Source organism: Helianthus annuus, chromosome 16 (assembly GCF_002127325.2).
Source record: "Helianthus annuus cultivar XRQ/B chromosome 16, HanXRQr2.0-SUNRISE, whole genome shotgun sequence".
NCBI classification, from domain to species: domain Eukaryota; kingdom Viridiplantae; phylum Streptophyta; class Magnoliopsida; order Asterales; family Asteraceae; genus Helianthus; species Helianthus annuus.
In genome coordinates this window covers 73,907,089-73,919,817 of record NC_035448.2, presented here as the reverse complement: position 1 = coordinate 73,919,817, position 12,729 = coordinate 73,907,089, and positions in this window count along the sequence as shown.

Here is a 12,729-nt window from a genome sequence, read left to right as displayed (position 1 = left end):
ACATGGTGGATACGCCGCTGGTACTTCCTATATATAAATGTTTGTATAATATTACCTATCGTAGCATTATTTAAATCATTTCAGTTTAGACATATTACGTTTTACACAAATAACATATTCTTCACAAGACATTATTTTTACAAACAACTTATCTTATGCAAACTCATTTTACTAGGTTATTCATTTAACCTTACACTTTATTTATACATATCATCTGATCTTATCGTTTTTCATATGATTTACAAAACAAAACAATTTACGAGGTTCATGACTGACTGTTATTAAACGTTTTCTTTAAACTTAAGTCATGAATCCCATTTTCACAAAACCTATGTAACTCACAGACATTTTTATGCTGACGTACCTACTTTCACATGTGTTTTCAGGAGCTATCGCTTAGGATGATGATTGTGACACTAGGGCGGACCTGTGCCTTAGAGACATAAAACGAAGATAGACTTAGTTTGAATATGTTCTAAACACTTTATTTCCTGTTTTGAAACAATGTAACACTCGTGGTTGATAAATAAAATATAACTTTGTATGCCATAGTTGTGAAACAAATAATTCTGTCTCAACACTCCCCCACGTTTCCGCCGCGGTTGCATGTTATACGCGGTCAGGGTGTGACAGAAGAGTTGGTATCAGAGCCAATGGTTATAGGGAATTAGGTTATTAGTAATGCTTTGACCTAGACTATAACTTTCTAGGACCCTAACACAAGTTATCTTGTGTTTAGATTTTAAAACATGCACTTCACCTATCCTTAGGTGATAACCATAACGAGAATAGCGATTCCGAATCCGCTTTGAAAATTAATCATTTGTTCTAGGATGATTGATTACTAGGTTTTGAAGCCTCTGTTATATGGTTTTGAACTCCTTTGAATTTTCAAAATCTCGTCAAAGTTTTGGGTTTTAATAGTGTGAACACGTGCAAACTGGAAGAGTGAATGCCTGTACCCCGGGTTTTCTGTCTAAGGCTAGAGTGTTCGTACAAATCCACATAATCGGACCAGTCACTCTTACCTGGGAACTCTTGGGGTGAGTGTTCACTTATAGGCGAACATGTCTTCGCGATACATTATTATCGACCCATTTACTTTGATTAGACATTGTGTATCGCTTGTTTGCTTTGCGATGAGGACAAATAACCACCATCTTTGCTTTTGTTGATTTTGCTTCATCTCATTCTCTTCATCCAATCATCTCACTCGTTTCCTTTCATGTTTTCCTCTTCTAGAATGCCTCCTCGACGCGACAATCAAGTAGCAAATGCCGAACTGGCAGAAATTATTGCACAACAAATGGCTGCTGCACTCCCAAATCTCTTTGCTCAATGGAATCAAGCCAACAACAACAACAATGCTCCATGCAACTTCAAGAATTTTAACTCGGCTAAACCACTCAAGTTTAGTGGTTCCGAAGGAGCAACTGGGCTTCTTCAATGGTTCGAGAGCATTGAGAATACTTTCCGTCACGTGCAGTGTCCTGACAATCGCAAGGTCGAGTGTGTTTCAAAAGAGGGCTCTTACGTGGTGGAACGGGGTTATGAGGGATCGCGGTGCAGAAGTTGCTCTAGCACAGACATGGGCTGAACTTAGGGCACTAATGATGAGGGAGTTCTGTCCTCGTCATGAACAGCGAGCTTTGGAGAAAGAGTTTGATGACTTAAAACAATACAGTGGCGAGCACCGGGCGTATACTGATAGGTTTGAGGAATTGAGTCTGCTTTGCCCGACAATGGTTGCCCCACTCGACAAGGCCATCGAAAGGTACACCGACGGCCTACCTGACTCGGTACAAGACATCATTACTGGTAGTAACCCTACCACACTCCGTCAGGCGATCGAGTTATCAGCAACACTGACTGAGTCGCAGATTCGAAAGGGAAAGCTGCACAAAAAGGGTGACAAGGGTAAGAAGCAGGCAGCTGACAACGAAGATAGCAAGAAAGGTCAAAACAAGAAAGGAAAGGATTCTGGTTCTACAAGGGGATCTAGGAAGCGTAAGGCTTCCCAAAATTTTGCTGTCACTGCCCAGGTTAACCAGGCAGCTCCCAACCAACCCGCACAGCCTCCAGCGAAGAAACCTTCTGAAGGGAATGCACCTTTGTGCAATAGATGCAACGGTCACCATCAGCCGCAATTTCCGTGCCGTATCTGTACTAACTGTGGGAAGCCAGGTCATCTTGCTGGTGTTTGTCGCGTTGCTCAGAATCAGGCAGTTCAGAACCCGGTTCAACAAGTTGCTCAGCCTCTTGCTCAGCAACAAGGTCAAGTTGCACGACCTCATTTTCCTCCTGGTTCGTGCTACAATTGTGGGGATCTGACCCACTACAGAAACCGGTGCCCAAGGTTAGCCAACCAGAATCAGAATCAGGCTCAGGCTCGAGGTCGAGTCTTCAACATGAACGCTCAAGAGGCACAAGCAGATGATAATGTGGTGAACGGTATGTTCTTTATTAATAATCAGCCAGCAGCTGTTCTTTTTGATTCGGGTGCCGATAAGAGTTTTGTGTCGTTATCTTTTGAACCATTACTTCGTGTGTCTAGAACGAAACTAGGTAAACCATTGACAGTAGAAGTGGCGAACGGTGAACCCATTGTTCTTAATTCTGTTCTCCGCAACTGCCACTTGAACCTTAACAACCATCTTTTTCCTATTGACCTCACGCCTATACAACTTGGAAGCTTCGACATTATTGTGGGTATGGATTGGTTAGCCAAGCATCACGCAGAGATAGTTTGTTTTGAGAAGATCATTCGCATGCCGCTTTCGTCAGGTGAGATCCTACAGGTTCGTGGTGAGAAACCTGTTGGTGGTCTCAAACTCATGTCTTGTTTTAAAGCTCGGAAGTATCTGCGGAAGAACTACGTGGCATTTTTGGCACATGTCATAGCAGATAAGGGCAAAGGTAAATCTATTCAAGATATTCCTATTGTTCGGGATTATTCTGAGGTATTCCCTGAAGATTTACCTGGTCTATCCCCAGCACACCAAGTCGAGTTCCGTATTGATCTCGTACCTGGTGCAAATCCCATTGCCAGAGCTCCATATCGTCTTGCACCGTCCGAGATGCAAGAGTTGTCTAAGCAGCTGCAGGAACTCTCTGACAAAGGCTTTATCCGTCCTAGCTTTTCACCTTGGGGTGCTCCCGTTCTTTTTGTCAAAAAGAAGGATGGATCTTTTAGGATGTGTATCGATTATCGTGAGCTTAACAAGCTTACCATCAAGAATCGATATCCCCTACCTCGCATCGATGATCTCTTTGATCAATTACAAGGCGCTTCTTACTTTTCAAAGATTGATCTGCGATCTGGATATCATCAACTTCACGTGCATGAAGAAGATATTCCCAAGACAGCGTTCCGTACTCGATATGGGCATTATGAGTTCACAGTCATGCCATTCGGTTTGACTAATGCTCCTGCTGTTTTCATGGACTTGATGAATAGGGTCTGCAAGCCTTATTTAGATAAGTTCATCATCATTTTCATTGATGACATCTTGATTTATTCTAAGACGCGAGCTGATCATGAGCAACATCATCGTCTTACGTTGGAACTCCTAAAGAAAGAGCAACTTTTCGCCAAATTCTCCAAGTGTGAATTCTGGCTTAAAGAGGTTCAATTCTTAGGACATATAGTCAACGAACAAGGTATTCATGTAGATCCCTCCAAGATCAGTGCGATTAGGGATTGGGATACGCCTACTACTCCTACTGAAGTTCGTTCTTTTCTTGGTCTAGCGGGTTATTATCGCCGCTTCATTGAAAACTTCTTAAAGATTGCAGTTCCTCTAACTGCCCTAACTCAGAAGAACAAGCCATTTGATTGGGGATTCAAGCAAGAGGAAGAGTTTCTGACTTTGAAACAAAAACTTTGCGACGCGCCTGTTCTAACTTTGCCCGAGGGCAATGATGATTTCGTCGTTTATTACCCTGCATCTAAATTAGGTCTTGGCTGCGTCCTGATGCAAAGAAACAAAGTCATAGCATACGCATCGAGGCAGTTGAAGATTCATGGGAAGAACTACACCACTCATGATCTTGAGTTGGGTGCAGTTTTCTTCGCTCTTAAGATCTGGAGACACTATTTGTATGGTACAAAATGTGTGGTTTTCACGGACCACAAAAGTCTTCAGCATATCTTCAATCAGAAAGAACTCAACATGAGGCAGCGACGTTGGGTGGAGCTTCTAAACGACTATGACTGCGAATGTCGTAGCCGATGCTTTGAGTCGCAAGGAACGTACTAAGCTTCATTATGTTCGTGTCCAATCTGTTATTCAAGCTCAATCCGATATCCAAGCCCGTATTTCTCAGGCTCAACAATCTTGTGTTTCGCAAGGTTTGATGGATAAGGAATTTCCTTATCACATAACACCTGCTCTTGAACTGAAGACAATGGATCGTATTACTTCATGGACCGTTTGTGGGTCCCGAGCCAAGATAACCTTCATACCCTGCTTATGGATGAAGCCCATAAGTCTCGTTATTCTATTCATCCTGGCTCAGATAAGATGTATAAGGATCTTCGTATTCAGTATTGGTGGCCTGGTATGAAGAAAGACATTGCCTTGTATGTATCAAAATGCCTTACTTGTCTTAAGGTTAAGGCTGAACATCAGCGTCCTTCCGGTTTATTGGAACAACCATAGATCCCAGTTTGGAAATGGGAAAACATTACTATGGATCTCATTACTAAACTCCCGCGCACAAAGAAAGGTCACGATGCCATCTGGGTAGTTGTTGATCGTCTTACTAAATCAGCGCATTTCTTGCCAATCCGTGAGGATTTTTCGGCTGACAAACTTGCTAAAATCTACGTGGATGAAATAGTAGCTTGACATGGTGTTCCTTTGAACATCATTTCTGACAGAGATGCTCGTTTCACTTCTCATTTTTGGAGAACCATGCAATCTGCTATGGGGTCCCAACTTAATCTGAGCACAGCTTATCATCCGCAAACGGATGGTCAATCTGAAAGAACAATCCAGACACTGGAGGATATGCTTAGAGCTTGTGTGATCGATTTTGGTGGTAGTTGGGATTCACATCTTCCATTGATTGAATTCTCCTACAACAACAGTTATCACTCTAGCATCAACATGGCTCCTTTCGAGGCTCTCTATGGTCGAAAATGTCGTTCACCAGTCTGCTGGAATGAGATCGGCGAGGCTCAGCTTACTGGACCTGCCCTCATTTTAGAGACAACTGATAACGTAAAGAAAGTTCGTGATAACCTTCAGACAGCTAGAAGCCGTCAAAAGAGTTACGCGGACCTAAAACGCAAGCCCTTGGATTTTCAAGTCGGTGATCGTGTATTACTTAAGGTCTCACCTTGGAAAGGTGTGATCAGATTTGGAAAGAAAGGAAAACTTGCACCTAGATAGTATGCCAATTTGAACTGTAACAGACATTCCGGAACATGACCATAAGTTAAACATACCATAAATATCATCTCCATAGATTAGAAATAGGCTTTGAGGTGTTCGGTGTGCTAAAATAAACTTTTGGGTCATTAAGGGACTAAAAGTGTCAAAAAGTGCATAAGTTTGCACTTTCGCGCATAACTTACGTTCTGAATACATCCGGACATCCAAAAATTAATGTAAGCATCATAATATTATGCCTTAGTGTTTGGCATAAGAAAAATCCATTCGTCGCACAATGTTGATCGTTTTTCGCGCTTATGCGCATTCCGTCGTAATTAACCGAACATCGCGATTGTACGACCAAACGAACCAACATCCGACATATTTTTGAGCATGTTTCATGTCCTCAAAGTTTAGGCATCATTTTAAGGCCTTAAAAATGGCTTAACGGGCCTTAAACATGTCGGAAATGGCCCTAAACCACAACAGGGACCTAAACTGTCATTTCTGAAACTTGTTTTCTGATCTGGACTCCCAGGCGGGGCGCGTATGACCATGTCTAAATCTTACGCAGGCCGCGTCAGACTTATTATGTTCGTTAGTACATATATAGTACATGATTTCATTGTGTTTATGCTATGTATGTCCATTGTGTGCATACTTAGTACAATCGATTTACAATACATTTTCATGCTATGTATGCCCATTGTGTGCATGCTTAGTACATTATTTTACATTACATTTTATGCTATGTATGCCCATTGTGTGCATACTTAGTACAATTATTCATCAAATGCTTACATTTTGGCATGACATTTGGTTTGTTCAAATGATACAATGTACATTCATTAACATTAGCTACGCCACTCGTTAGTAGGTAATGGTACCATAGGACTTGACAACTCCCATTCCTGAAATCTCGGGTTTGTTTGGATTGGAAGGAATGACCGAATTCGATAAACAATAACACATATAGACCTTTAATTTGTTTAAAGGTCTATCATCACAGTCACAAATGTTTGAATGTATGAATTTTCACAATACCGCATAAATGTTTGTATCAGTATAGCATGCAATTGTTCCACAAAACATAACTTTGACTTAAACTATGTTTAATTCAATACCCTGTTTTTGTGCATTTCACCTATGGCCCAATTGATATATTTTCACATGCCATACATGATATTTTGGATACACATTATATGATTTACAGTAAACATAAACAATTTGACAATTATATACACACTTGGTGGTTTACATTAGACATGAACAATTTTGATATGGTTTACACAATAACACTTGACAATTGATTTATACACGAACAATTTACATGGTGGTTGGTTTGGGTAAATGGTTTGAGTAACGTGGCGTATGTAATATGATACAAACATGGTGGATACGCCGCTGGTACTTCCTATATATAAATGTTTGTATAATATTACCTATCGTAGCATTATTTAAATCATTTCAGTTTAGACATATTACGTTTTACACAAATAACATATTCTTCACAAGACATTATTTTTACAAACAACTTATCCTATGCAAACTCATTTTACTAGGTTATTCATTTAACCTTACACTTTATTTATACATATCATCTGATCTTATCGTTTTTCATATGATTTACAAAACAAAACAATTTACGAGGTTCATGACTGACTGTTATTAAACGTTTTCTTTAAACTTAAGTCATGAATCCCATTTTCACAAAACCTATGTATCTCACAGGCATTTTTATGCTAACGTACCTACTTTCACATGTGTTTTCAGGAGCTATCGCTTAGGATGATGATTGTGACACTAGGGCGGACCTGTGCCTTAGAGACATAAAACGAAGATAGACTTAGTTTGAATATGTTCTAATCACTTTATTTCCTGTTTTGAAACAATGTAACACTCGTGGTTGATAAATAAAATATAACTTTGTATGCCATAGTTGTGAAACAAATAATTCTGTCTCAACACTCCCCGATGTTTCCACCGCGGTTGCATGTTATACGCGGTTGGGGTGTGACAGAAGAGTTGGTATCAGAGCCAATGGTTATAGGGAATTAGGTTATTAGTAATGCTTTGAAGATGTCGATCGCCTATTGTGTGGCACGAGATCGGTCACTCGCAATTAACCGGTCCCGAGTTACTGCAAGAAACAACTGACAAAGTCCTCCAAATTCGAGACAACTTGTTGAAAGCTCGAAGTAGACAGAAAAGTTACGCCGATAGAAGACGCAAGCCCCTTGAATTTGACGTTGGCGACTACGTACTCCTAAAGGTATCACCTTGGAAGGGTGTGGTCAGATTCGGCAAGAAAGGGAAACTAGCGCCTCGATACGTTGGACCTTTTAGTAACGTCCACCCGACTTTTCATGTGTCAAACCCCCGAAAATGCCTGGCTGAGCATGATTTAATTGTACCTCTTGATGACCTTCAAATAAACGAAACGCTACACTTCGTGGAAAAGCCTGTTGAAATCATGGAACGCCAAACCAAGCAACTCAGACGCTCGCGCATTCCTATTTTGACCGATGGGAAGGCAAACGAGGCGCAGAGTTCACATGGGAACTCGAAAGCGACATGAAGGCAAAGTACCCGCAGTTGTTTAAGTCAAAGCATAGAGAGAGGAAAGTTCTCAAAAGTGATTCACGGTGTTGATTGTTACGGCTTCGGCCTAATTTCGAGACGAAATTCCCTAAACATGGGGAGGCTGTAACACCCCGTGTTTCCGAAAGTCAAAGTCAAAGTCAAGATTGAATTCAAAGGAAGAAAAGATCGCTAATTACGATCTGTCTCTCCTTGGTCAATCCCTGTTTGACTTCTTTGACGGTGGTTTGTCTATTTTATGTTTACGTTAGTTGTATTATGTGGAGTAATTAATTACAATCGAAGTAATCGAAGTATATATTTCTCGATGTGAACCGCTTTACGACTATGAATAATAGGAAGTAACAATGCGATAAAGTCGATTAATCGGTAATCGAACTAATCTAATCATCATCGAACTCAAAACTCGAATTACGCGAATTTTGGTTGTTATTATACGTGTGTGTGTGCCTCATGTGTTACTTGTGCATGTTTACTTTATGTTATGTGTGGTAATCAGTCGAACCGAAATCGAAACTTAATCAAAATCGAATTATAATAATTGGTGGAGAAGAGACAGTGCGAGATATAGATGCTTGTATGATATAGTAGTTGAGATTAAAAGTAATTTGAATAGGAAACTCTATCGTATTCTCATCAATCGCAATCGAGATCGAAATATCAAAAATCGTCGCATCAAGCACTCGAATCGTGCAGTTGATCGATCAGGCTACCAGCCGATCGAACAGCCAGCCGATCGGACTGCTGTCCGATCGGACAAGCTGTCCGATCGAGCTGCCTGGCCGATCGGCCAGCACTTTCCTCATTTGGCATCCTATAAATACCCCTGTCATTGTCATCCTTTCTACTTTTGGAAACCTCTGTCCGACCAGCACGCTTAGCTCATCCTTTTCTCAGATTTCTCTCGATTCCGGTAAGATTTCGTCCTAAATCTTGTACTTTCTTGATCTACACGCACTCCTACACCTTTCTATCTTTCAAATCTTAACTTTTAACAGTGAAATCATCAAGATCAAGTGTTCTAGGATGATGTCATCATGGTGTTCTTGAAGAACTTCATGTTTGGCCTCAATCCACTAAGAATCACTTGGATCTAGCCGATTTCCACATAAACAAACAAAGATCTTTCATAGATCTAAACATTTACACGGTGAAAAGGATTGAAAGATGGTTTTCCAACTTTCTTTCAACTCTTTTACACTCAATGCCTTCAAAACCGATAGAAACGGAGCTTGTGCCGACTTGCTAATCATTCTGGTGGTTGCATGACTCAAGATCCGGATTCTATCCATGAGGTTCATCGATTTCGGGTTAAATGTTAAACTCCGTTCCGAACAGTTCACCGGCCAGATTTGGGTGATTCCTGTCCGAATAGGAGAAACAAGTAAGAACGAGGGTTCTATGGTTCGACTCGTTGTCAAAACACCTCGATATAACGACAAACAATCAGAACAACCAAGTGTTAGACAAACAGGCTGATCAGGTCAGGATGTTGACCGATCGGACAGTCAGCCGATCGACTGGCCAGCTGATCGGCTAACACATGGTCCCACACTTAATCAATTTATTTTGAAGACTAGTATTGAACGAACAGCTGTTCGATCGGACTACCGTCCGATCGGATTACTCTTCGGATCATGAGATACTATACTTCACCCCTTAGTCGATTTTCAACATGTTCAATGCACTAGGAGTGCCACCCGATCGAACAGCCGTCCGATCAGGTGACACCCTGCTGAGAACTTGTCCTGCTAAAAGTACCTAACCGATCGGGTTGCCGGCCGATCGAACGACCGTCCGATCGACTGACCTGAAGGGTAAAGATACTTCAATATTTTCAAATGCTACAACAAAAACTTCAAAAGTCAAGCCATCATACACAAACACATCCTTCTCAAAGGAAGAAACAATCCACTCGAACAGCCATCCGATCGGCCTACCGACCGACTGGAGAACTGTCCGAACGGGCTGTCAACCGAATGGTTAGCCGTCCGATCGGACTACCGTCCGATTGACCAGCTGTCCGACCCTCCAACACTTGTTTTCCATTTTACGCATTGCTTATCGTTATGCTATCGAACTATTCAGGCTAACCCTACTCTCAAGCGCTCCCTTCAATCCATCAATCGCGGTGAGTATACTCGATCCCTTTTTGCTTTCAGCACTTTTGGGTGTTACATATGTTACATATACGAAATCACAATGACAACACTACGCAACATTTTAAACGCTAACCGTTACCGCATGTATTACGTGACTAAATGAATGCTTGTTGTTATGTTTACACGTGGAATGTTGTCTACCTGCCTTAACGACGATAGTACTATAGTTTGGACTCAGCACCCGTTCACACGGGGGTTGTTAAGGACAATTACTTGCATGGATTACGGTGGTAATCATGTATTGCGAACTGCCTCGGGCAGTTAACCCGCAGTCATTGGTATCGATAGATCCATGTCGATAATTAACATGCTTCGTTTTCCTCTGTGTACGTGCTGGTTATGCGTAAACTATTTCGAACTCTATTATGCTATTATCAAACTTGTATGCTCACCTTTACATTTTATGTATTGACTTTATTTTAACATATGTGACAGGTGTTTAAGATGCTTATCTGCTAGGAGAGCGAGGCTAGAATAAAGCTCTAGAGCCCAACAAATAGTTGTCTGTAGTGGTCAAATTAAGGGTCTCTAGAAGCAGATAAACAATTGCTGTCTATTTAAATCTGAGTTGTCGGAACAGAACATTTTCCTGGATTTTGTCTGTAATAATTTATTTTACTGTTTGAGATACGGTATGGGACATGTTATTTAAACTGAATAGTAATGATAAATGTTATGGAAACTTCTGGACAATCTGTTTCGCTCAGTGCCATGCCCCGATGATTCCGCCATCGGTTGGGGTGTGACAGGAAGCTTCGACGAAGTAACCTGGATGGATTGGTTGCCGAGCAATCGAGCGGAAATTGATATCCGCATCTTGATGGCGAACGAAGAAACAATCATGACTCAAGAAGCAGGATACGCCTCTACAAATTATTAATTGCTTGAAGGCACGAAAGTTGTTGCGTAAAGGATGTGTTGTTTTCTTGGCTCATGTCGGGGACAAGGGAGCCGAAGAATCAAAACTCGAAGATATCCCTGTGATAAGGGAATACCCTGAAGTCTTCCCCGAAGGTTTGCCAGAATTATCTCCTCAACGACAAGTTAAAATTTCACATTGATTCGATTCCAGGTGCCTCGCCTGCAGTCAATGCACCTTAGCGACTTACACCTTCGGAGATGCAAGGAATGTTATTGAAGCTTCAGTAATAAATAGAGAAGGAAGATAACAAACCAAGTTTTCCGTTTTGGGTAACCCCAGTTCTGCACGTCAAGAGAAAGAACGATAGCTTTCGTACGAACATCAAACTACCAGGAGCCGAACGAGCTAACCAACAAGAGTTGGTGACTCTTGCTAAGGATTAACGAATTACTTATTTAACTAACTGTGAGGATCCAACTACTATTTCACGACTGATTGATGATCGAGTGTCATTAGCTGTGAATTCAGGAAGAAAGTATATCGGGGAAATTGTGGGACAATAACTTGTCTTAAATGTATACAAAAATGGTGTTTCCTACACGATGCACAAAACAGTTTACACAGAATACGAAACTTTGAGAATCTAGAAAACATGTGCTTAGGACCTTTTGGGAAACCAGGACCAAACTCGTAAAGGTTGTTGCTTAGGAACCACACCTGTTAACTCAAGCAAACCCCATTATCCTGACGTATATGCTATTTCAGTTAACCAAACAGAAAGTACTCAAATTTCTTTTGTTAAAATCTTCACTTTTGCTTCTAGTGAGTAGATGTTTGCATCTCTACTCCCCTTAATGGTAGTTGCATCGCGCTAATTTTCTTCGCTGAGAGCGAACACACATTTGATTCGATACTTAGTTATTTCTTCACTTTAGCAAATACTCATTCTTTCATTTCTTGGAAATTCATATGTTATGCATGAACCATTGGTTATACATACGGTTCCGGTTCAAATAAGCGCTTCGTCAAGGCTCAAATGTTATTTTGCTAAAACTAACTATTGGGTTATGATTCGAATAACCTACATTATTGTAATTGTTGGCTCTTTTGCTATCAAGTCAACACACTTTCTTGAAACTTCTTTTCTTTCAAGTTACATTCATGGTTTATTTTTGTAACCATGCTGAGATTCCCCTTGTTGGTACATACGTTTATTGTCAGGTTACGCTGAAATCAAGTTCAATTGCTTGAACTTATCCATTTCGCATATTCAATTTAAGACGCCATATGATGTATTGAGAGCATCATATTCAAATATTTTTGCAAAGGTTCTTTTATTTCGAGTCGTAGCAGACTTGATTGGTCTACGACTCCACTAAATCGTTTGTTGGTTTCGATACTTTGCGGTGATACTTTCACAGAATTGAAGCTTGCACTAATTTGGTTACGCACCTCATATACGGATTTAATTGCCTATTTATTTGTTCTAAATCCATTTTGTTTATCACAATTAAAGCGGTCTCAACACAATTGTGTGTTAAGACAATGGTACCTAGAATCATTTCATATCACGGTGTACCTCCTAACGATTATTTCGTTATAAATTAAATACCTTGCAGTGTTTATTGCTTTCCATCTTCAATCAGAAACATTAGTTCTTTGATGTTCCATAATCGATTGAAAACCCCATGACGCTGTTTAAATCAAATTTTCCGAATTGATTCGG